At 36.8% G+C, this 10,000-nt stretch overlaps 1 pseudogene across 1 annotated transcript in view; it reads right to left on the reverse strand.

The window, feature by feature from the left end:
- Positions 1–10,000, reverse strand: part of LOC122266656 (carbonic anhydrase 1-like) — a 13,821-nt pseudogene that overhangs the window by 851 nt on the left and 2,970 nt on the right. The window contains exons 2-8 of the transcript XR_015191621.1: positions 2,726–2,833; positions 1,444–1,506; positions 1,074–1,244; positions 803–954; positions 567–738; positions 283–443; positions 1–88 (exon numbers count right to left, since the gene is read on the reverse strand). The exon at positions 1–88 is cut by the window's left edge and continues 2 nt beyond it. The product of XR_015191621.1 is annotated as a carbonic anhydrase 1-like (transcript). The remainder of the gene's footprint in view (positions 89–282; positions 444–566; positions 739–802; positions 955–1,073; positions 1,245–1,443; positions 1,507–2,725; positions 2,834–10,000) is intronic.

The following is a 10,000-nucleotide window of genomic DNA, read 5'->3' on the forward strand; positions in this document are numbered from 1 at the left end:
TGCGGTCATTGAGGGGGAGCACTGGGCGGAAGTTATCTTCAATGTGGTGCTCTCCGTCGTCCCCGAGAAGCTGTCGGAATTGCTCAAGCTGACCGAGAAAGAGACAGATTAGAAGGAGGCAGTTTGGCCTGATTTTTACGACAATTATGCTTACCATAATCATCGTTATAGTTCTTATTTCCATTACTATTAACACCATCATCCGTATCATTACTACCTACATGCTTTGTCCCATTTATCATTTACTACGTATCTCTGATTACTCTTCTTGTTTGCACTGACCTGACTCTCAGAAATAGTAATGGGGTCTTGGAAGACAGTCCAAGTCACGATCTCGTTACACGTGGGAGTTGTCAAGGAACCTTGGTATCTGTAGAAGGTGTTGGTGTTCGCTGGCAGGAGGTCTTGCAGAGGGAACTTCGTTGCCAGGTATTCTTCATCACCTGAATACCAACAGTGAATTCAGTCGTAAATAACATAGGTAGGGCTTCAACCCTAAGAAGACTATTTTGTATCATATAACATATTGTCAACCATAAAAAGTTGCTGAACTTATTGTTCCAAACCTGAATTTTTGATGGTAGCGAGCCCGTCGATGATTGGTGTTAAATCGGGATTGTCAATCAGACCGCCAAGGAGCATAATGCCCAACACAGCAAGACCATCTTCATACGCGATCGCGAATCAGGAACCATACCATCTTGTCGATGCAAGCTTCGGCAGAGTCAAATCATTTAGCTAAGCTCCATCATCGCGTATACTGATACATTGAGTGGTTCGGCATCTACAACTGCACATCAACTCACGCGATTCCATTGATGGTATGTTCCGAGCCCTGTGTGCTGATGCTGCCCCAGTGGAAATGGAACTGGGCGAAGGTGTATTTTCCGCCCAACTTTCCACCGCTCACGGAGGGAAGCTGTGTGACATCTGTGATGGTCCACGCAACCTTGGCTGGAAGAATGTGAAACTAGTTGTCATACATAAAGACGCGTTTAATGTATAGTCTTGGTACCAGCCACTTGGTACTGACATGTAATGATAATAACAGTAATAATGATAAATCTATATACCTGAGTGTCCATTGTTTTCGATCTTCATGTCATCGGGGACAGTGTCGTATTTCTCCAGCACCCACGCATCGGAGGAACTGGTGGCAGTGGCTTCGAGGCCATTCAGGGCGATTGGGGACTGACTGCTGCCAGCACAGAAGTTGGGGAACAATGTGGCCCAGTTCTCGGGACCTGTTAGCAGGACAAAGAGAGCGAATGAGCATTTTATAATTAACTAATCTAATTACAACATTTTCTTTTCCGTCGGGATTATGTATTCTTAGTCGTAATGTTATGTGTCAATATTTATATTACGTTATGACAGATAAATTCTTGGATTTGCTGTATTACAGTTTTAACTCTCGTTTGCGCGAGGTATAGTAATGTTTACCTCCTTCACCCTTGTAACCCCATTCAGGCGCCGCGGGAGGGCCAGCTGTAGGAGCTATGGGGGCTGTTAATTGGTGACAAAAGGGTAATTAGTGACAAAAAGAGTAATTAGTGTTTTCCTCATAATTCTACGTTTGCTCTGATGCAGCTATAGATATATCTTTATTCATCTATTATTATTTATTCTATTTCATTTATTATATATACAGATTTGCGATAGTAATTGATTAAAAATATGAAAGTCCAATTGTTGAAAAACTTACTCTGTCGTTGCCTAAACGTATTCAACTTCTGAACAGTCCTGACTACCACAGTACAAGATAAGGAATAAGCTCAGTTCTTCATTGAAATGTGTGTGAAAGTATGTTTTTGAGTTGGTGATTAATATCAAATGATCGTGTATATAGCATTCTTTAAAGGACTATTCAGATAAGTAATACAGAATTAAAATAAACTGTGCGAGATGAAGAGAGATTATCAACATATTAACATTATTCAATAACTGAACTGATGGTGTTATGTTGGTGTGAAACATCTTACACTAACGTTGGAATGTTCAAACCACAATGCATATACTGAAGTTAATAAACAGATCTAAAACTGCATATGTCCAAACAAGAAAAAAAAAAAGTTAAGAGGACACATTTTATGATCTCACGAAAGTATTGCCTTTAAGTATCAAGTCTTTGAGTGGCAGATGTATGTAAAGTTAAACACTTACCGCATACGTGTGCGTCAATATCTACTCCACTTGCGGAAAATGGAAAAATCTGCGATATAAATCATCTTAAACGCAGTCTGAAAGTGAGCCAAACTGAACGCGAGAAACGACACTAGACGCGCAAGAAATGCACTTTTGACTTCTTTATTGGCAAGCTTTGCGGGAATCTCTTCTCTGAATCCCGCCATTCTTCAAATGTAATCGAGAAAGAATAGAGAAATAGAAGCAAAACACACACAGAAGGACCTTTAAGCAAGCAGACACATAACATTGGTGTTAACATCATATTTCTTACCTCCACCACCAGCACAATATTATCACAAATTTAAGAGAAGAGCATAGGATTAGTTAACAAAGCTTAATATTGGTCAACAAAGCTTCCAGACTGTATGTAATGTTGTCTATAGACATTACATAAAGTGAAGTGTAAATTTAGAAGATAACATCAATAATTTTCCTTAAGATGTAGTCTTTCATTTTGCTAAGCATTATACGAGAAAAAAGGAAAATCAGTCTAATGAAAAACCCTTGTAAATAATTACTTAAATACAATTAATTATACATTTTTTCCTTGTCGAGATTCTCATCTCTCATCTCCGACCTCGTTCCATTTCCAGCATTTTTCACCGCTCGTAATCCTGCTATTCCCAGTCGCTTCTTTACTGGTCGTCTGCCAAAAAAAGATAATTTTTTTATACTGCATGAACTGACTAAGGTTTTTTTAGTCAGACACTCCTGATTTATTCGTTATATGAAACAGTCGTATTCCCAATACTTAACATTATCGTATATAAGAATCGACCTTATTATATGAACCACGAATATACAACGTGAATAACTGATAACAATTAAGTTCCTAGCTGTGGAACAAAGGAAAGCCTGAGTGCAAGTGGTGTGGGTTTGTTGGTTCTGGATTTGCGTCGCAGAATACGGCTATATGATCCATGTGCAATTGCGTATAAAGGGAAAAATCACGCACGCACACGCCCACACACACACAGACATATACATATGTATATATTATATATATATGTATATATATATATATATATATATATATATATATATATATATAATTATATGTACACATATATACATTTACATATGTATATATACAATACCTACAAATCTATAAACATATATATATGTATATATATATATATATATATATATATATATATATATGATATATATATATATATATGTATATATATATATACATATGTATATATATACATATATATATATACATATATATATACATATATACATATATATATATAATATGTGGCTACATTTATACTCAAATGTGATACTATAAGTTCCTAATAATTATGATATGTACTAACAATAGGAATATGTATTAAATAGATTAGTTCCCCCTTATATCGTATTCTGATGTACGCCTCCTATAGGCAATCTGCATAACTATTTGCATGAAAACAATTGGAAGCCATTTTGTGACTCAGAGAAGCCAAGTGAGGTGTCTGAGGTATTTATCTTATTATACTTATGTAATCTTGCAATATATGTTTATACTGGAATAGAAATTTGATATATGATGGTGTCAAGATCTATTGTAATTGATTGATTATGTTATATAATATAAGATTAATATGTTAAATTGTATTAGAAAGGAATGCTTTACATTTTCAGTTTTACGGGAATAAACAATATGGATAGGAATGAAGGGGAAAGAAGATTCAAGTTGTATAGAAGAATCAATAAAACCCACAAAATTTCCACAAGATTTTCCCTGTACAACCCACCAAAAGACTTGGCCCTCTGTTACAGTAAAACTCAGGCCTCTTGGGTTTAGTAAAACTCACGCCTCTTGGGTGCTATGGTAAAACTCATTCCTCGAAGATACACCAGTACAACTCATGCTTCGAGATGAGTCAGGATAGCTCATACCTAGGAAGCCCATCAGTATAACTCCTCTCGGATGCAGCAGCTGAATCCAGGCCTATTGGAGCTGCAGCAAAGGCAAAGAATTTGATGCAAGTACTACTCACACCAGTAAATTCAAGCCCTCACATATTGAATTCTCCTGACAAGATAAGTCAAGAACTACGAAGGCTATGAAGAAGTGAGTCCACGACGAGAACTCCGACAATCAACAAAGAAGTAACCTGCTGAATTGCTGCAAAGATCTTCGTTCTTCAAAGAATCTATTCCTTCTACAAGAGTCACAGATAGCTCGTGAACTTCTGATGAAAAAGTATGTTTAATGTTAGTCATTAGTTCTAATTAGGTCAGTGGTACATAAATAGTGACAAAATGAGTGCCACTGAAGAAGCTGGAAGTGATCATCCTCAACAAACTGAGGCTAATGATGAAATGAAGGGTGCTAGACAAAGAGTTTTAACAGAGAAAGGACGTGAGTATCAAATGACACAGCTTTCAAAAAGGTTATTGGCAGCTAAGCAAGCATGGAGAAAGGCACTTACAGATATAATGTTTAGTCTAGAAAGTGTAACAAATGTGGATCAGCTTAGAATACATAAAAAGGCAGCAGTGTCACAGTTTAATGAAGTAGTAACTGCCTTTATTTTGTTAATAGAAGTAGATCCAAATTCACAAGAGAAATTGTCACAGGAGTTAAGCAATGACGAAAAAGTTCATGAAACTTGCATGCACCAAATTCAGAGTAAAATGGATGAGTTAAAGCAAGAGACAAAATCAGTAAAGTCACAATGTAGTAAATTATCAAGGCACTCACAGTTTACTAACAGATCTTCTCAGAGCATTAATAAGAAGGAGCAGTTACTTACAAGGTTAGCTAAGCTGCAAACTGAGCTTCAATTCCATGAAAGGGAAATGGATCACAAAAAAAAAAAAAAAATGTCATGAAAGATTTAGTAGCCACTCAAACAGAATTGGATATTGTAAATGCAATGGAAGATGAGAAGTTAGTACTGCCTGAGTATGAAGAAGTAGATAATATAAGTAAGACACTACATCTTCATAAATATTTAGATTCACTTGATAGCAATCAAATAGAAGACAGGAAAGTAAAACCTAGTTTACGTAAACAGGAAATATATGTCCATGATACATCCAGTATGGGTGAATTAGAGAAAGAAGTGTCTAAATTAGAGTATACTTACATACAAAGTCCAGTGCTAAACCCACAAGCTAAAGGTTTTGAACCAGAATCAGAGTTGAAACAACCACATGTATTAACTAGACAAGATATAACAAGTTCGTTAGTGGACATTAATGTATTAAAGGAAGTGGTTGATATTTTATCATCAAAAAACAAAAATTAATTACTACGGCCAGAACCAGAAGTTTTCAGTCGTGATTTATTGGAGTTTCCAACCTGGCTTCTAAATTTTGAGATATTTATAGAATCACGTGTAACGAAGCCAGCTGAGAAACTTTTCCATCTTGGTAAATATACTAGTGGGGCAGCCAAAGAAGCAATAAGAGGACTTCTACGAATTCACAACGAAGAGGCTTTCGTGAGGGTAAAGGCATATCAAAGGATAGGTATGGTAACAAATTCATTGTAGCAAATGCCTTTAGGAAGAAACTGAGTGAGTGGCTAAAGATTTTAAGAAATGATGGTCACGCACTACAGAAATTTTCAGCTTTCTTGAAGAACTGTTTAATGATAATGAAAACATCTGATTTTCTCAATATCTTGGATGACCCTCAAGAAAATAACAAGATGTTACAAAAGTTAACTCCGTCTCTAATAGAAAGATGGAACTCCATAGTCTATAGATGGTTTGTAAATGGTTCAGGATACCCGCCATTTTTTTTTTTTTTTTTTTTTTGTGTGATTTTATAGAGGTAGAGGCAAAGAAAGCTTGCCATTCAATTTCTTCTTATTGTGCAGTGATGTCAACAAGTCAAACGTCCGATGTAGGTGATCCAAAGAGTAAGAAGGAAGCTAAATCGCAAACTAGCAGAGTTGGAACAAAGACGTTAGTGGCCAACTCAAATGGGGTAAAGGAATCAAGGCTAAACAGAGATGACAAAGGACTAAATGTAAGAAAGAAATTCCATTGTCACTACTGTAAGGGAGAACATGATCTAGATTCATGTAAAGAGTTCGGTGAACTCAGTAATAAAGACAAAATGGAATATGTCCAAAGGTCATTTATTTGTAGAGGTTGTTTAAAGTTTGGCCATATCGTAAAAAGATGTAGAAAAAGAAAGATGTGTGCAGTGTGTAAAGATGTCATCCAACTTCTCTTCACGAGGTTACACTTGAAAGAATCAAGGAAAGGGAAGCTTTACTTAAAAGAATCAGAAAGGGAAGCTGAGAAAACTGTAACTCTGTACAAAAGGTCAACAGCTGAGGACATCACCTCAGATAAGATTAGTGAAGATCCCAAAAATGATATAGTCTCCAATAAGGTAAAGATAAAGCACACAGAGTGTATGAAAAATGCATTGATAGTGCCAGTGTGGTTACATAATGAAAGTAATGTTTGTAACAGATTCTTAGTTTATGCATTATTAGATGAACAGTCAGATGCCTGTTTCATAAATGAATCCATTTTGAATAAATTAGGAAGTAAGGGCCACAAAGTGTTAGGAGAAGAAACAGTTGAAAGTACAAAAAATAAGGGACTCGTGGTGTGTGGCATAAATGAATGTACAGATGTGTCACTTCCAGCGACATATTCACGAGAAGATATTCCAGCAAAAAGGGATCAAATATCAAGGCCAGAAAGTGTAGAAGGATGGCCTCATCTACAAAGAATAGCACCAAAATTGATGGCATATGATAGTAACATCGAAATAGGACTCTTAATTGGCTTGACTTGTATGCGTGCTATTAAACCAAGGGAATTGAATCTTGGAAAGGATGACGAACCCTATGCCAGAAAAAAAAACATTGTTAGGCTGGAGTATCATAGATAAAGTCATTGATAAGTGTCAAAATGATGTCACGGATCAAGCCTTAGCTAGTAAATTGATGGTCCACAAGGTTACAATTAATGGTGAAAAGAAATGTGGCTTTCTCTCCTCAAACTAAAGTGAAGGAAATAATTAACCCTGCACAACTTGGCAAATTTGACTTCAATGAAAGGGAGATTAGAGATATTCCTTACTCGTATCAAGACAGAATTTTCTTGAGAAAAATGAAAGAAGGAATTCACCAACAAGAGATGGATATTATGAATTGCCTCTCCCACTTAGGGATGATGAGGTCAAACTTCCAAACAGTAAAGAGTTAGCAATCCCTAGGTTGATGAGCTTGAGAGGAAAGTTACAAAGTAATAAGAATTATCACCAGGACTATGTTCAGTTTATGAATGAAGTTATAAATAAAGGGTATGCAGAAGAAGTACCTAATCAAGATCTATTTTTGAATGATAGACAAGTGTGGTATATTCCACATCATGGAGTATATCCAAAGAAACCTGGTAAGATTAGAGTGGTCTTCGACTGCAGTGTCATTTATAAGAACGAATCATTGAACAAGAATTTACTTCTAGGTCCAGACTTGACAAATAATTTGATTGGTGTTCTTTGTAGATTTAGAATAGATTATGCTGCAGTTGTATGTGATATAGAAGCTATGTTCCACCAAGTAAAGGTAAGGCTTAACCACAGAAATTCACTACGCTTTCTTAGGTGGAATAAAGGAGATCTGGATTCAAATTTAATAGAATATAGAATGACAGTGCATTTATTTGGAGCTACATCATTTCCAAGTGTAGCTAATTTTGCCTTAAAGGTTACAGCTGATGACTATAAAGGACCAAAAGGATCGAAAGCTGCAACCTTTGTGAAAAATGGATTCTATGTAGATTATGGATTAACCCATTGCAGACGGAGATAAATTTGCTTGCCCAACCTCCAGAATAGGTTTTATTTTTAGAGAGAGACCGCTTGAAGCAATTTAATTTGAATCATCCCACTCTCTTTCAGTCATTCGTTGTAAAACTAGAGCGGTTTTTGTGTTTTATTTTTTGTGTGTTTTATTGAGTTTAGAGACTTATATGTGCCATATAACAGGCTCTATCAGTGCTGCAGTTGACTAAAATTGTAGTATATTATCCATATTAGCTCATTATTTCCTTTATACTCAATGTGATAGAAGTATTGCTGTTTTATGGGAGGACAAAAGACAACTTTATTTTTTCATATTTTTATGCTGTCATGAACGAATACGAAACATATAACCCCCTACAATAAAGATAACAAGAAGAGGTAGAGAAGAGGAATGAAACTTGTGCTTGTGACTGTGAGTGCCACAATGAAAGGCATCCATATTGGCACAGGAGCACATTTTAGACACTGGGTATGGATTGAGTCACCTTCCTCTTCTCGTTCTGCCTGCACATCCTTCATCGGCGGTAGTTTTGAGCAAGGGTTCATCAACTTAGTGTGTGCCATCGCTCTATAGAGACAGTGCTTGCTAGAGACCGTGGATGGGTGCCATTCAAGGCTCTCTCTCCTGCTGGTGCTAGGAAAAAGTGGTTTTGGACGTTAAGCTAGCACGGTATTACGGTAATTATAGTAATTATGACTGCAGTAGCCATCATCACTCATTCCTTTTTCATAGCACAATAAAATAGCATAGTATTCCAAAATCCCCGAACGTCATGTACGTCATGACGCCCGTCGTCAGGCCAAAGCTCCTACGTCATGTATGTCATGACACCCGTACGCAGTGGGTTAACATCTGTGCCAACAGTTGCTGAAGCTATATCTCTGATCAAGGACAGCAAGGCCCTGTGCTAAAGGGGTGGTTTTAAGTTACACAAGTTCTTGTCAAACCACAAAGAGGTCCTAGAAACAACAAACTCAAATGAAAGGGCCAGCAGTTTAAAAAACCTAGATTCAACTAATTAAGCCATGCCAATTAAAAGAACATTAGGTGTAGAGTGGTGCATAGAAGCAGATGCATTTCAGTTCAGAATTAACCTCAGCGATAAACCAATAACAAGAAGAGGTATTTTATCTACTGTAAGTTCTATATTTGACCCTATGGGCATGGTTTCTCCCTTCATATTAATTGGGAAAAGGATACTCCAAACTCTGTGTCAAGATGGAGTAGATTGGGATGATGACATATTAGACAACTTAAAACAGCAATGGAGAAGATGGAGAAATGATCTGATTCAACTAAAGGAATTAAAGATCCCTAGATGCTATAAGCCTGATAAGTTCGGGAAGGGGAAATTAGTTGAACTCCACCATTTTTCCGATGCAAGCCAAGATGGTTATGGTCAGTGTTCATATCTAGGACAACTGAATGAACAAGGACAGGTTCATTGTGCACTTGTGATGTCTAAATCCAGAGTGACCCCATTGAAACCTATTACTATTCCTAGACTAGAACTTACTACAGCAATTGTAGCCGTTAGAGTCAGTTCTATGTTGAGAAAGGAGTTGGATTATGGGGTAATAAAGGAATTCTTCTGGACTGACAGCAAAGTCGTACTTGGTTATATTATGAATGATGCTAGAAGACTTCATGTGTTTGTGGCCAACAGAATACAATACATCAGAGATCGCACTTCTCCAGTGGAATGGAAGTATATAAATTCAGTGCAAAACCCTGCTGATGCTGCTTCACGTGGTCTCTGTGTTAAAGATCTGATTAACCATTCTTCATGGTGGAATGGACCAGACTTCCTCTGGGAGCCTACCTTTAGAGCTGATTTATCATCTGAGAAGATAATTTTAAAAGAAAATGATCCAGAGGTCAAGAATGTTTCTTCACAGAAGACTCAAACTAAAGAGAGCAATGCAATTCTTCCAAGGTTGGAATATTTTTCTGACTGGCATAGAGCAAAGAAGGTAACTGCATTATGCTTACACCTTCAACACAGATTCAAGAAACCCGTCAAAGGAACAACTGAAG

This window comes from Penaeus japonicus, unplaced genomic scaffold (genome assembly GCF_977035675.1).
Source record: "Penaeus japonicus unplaced genomic scaffold, GWHDUDI00000001_assembly GWHDUDI00000014, whole genome shotgun sequence".
NCBI lineage: Eukaryota > Metazoa > Arthropoda > Malacostraca > Decapoda > Penaeidae > Penaeus > Penaeus japonicus.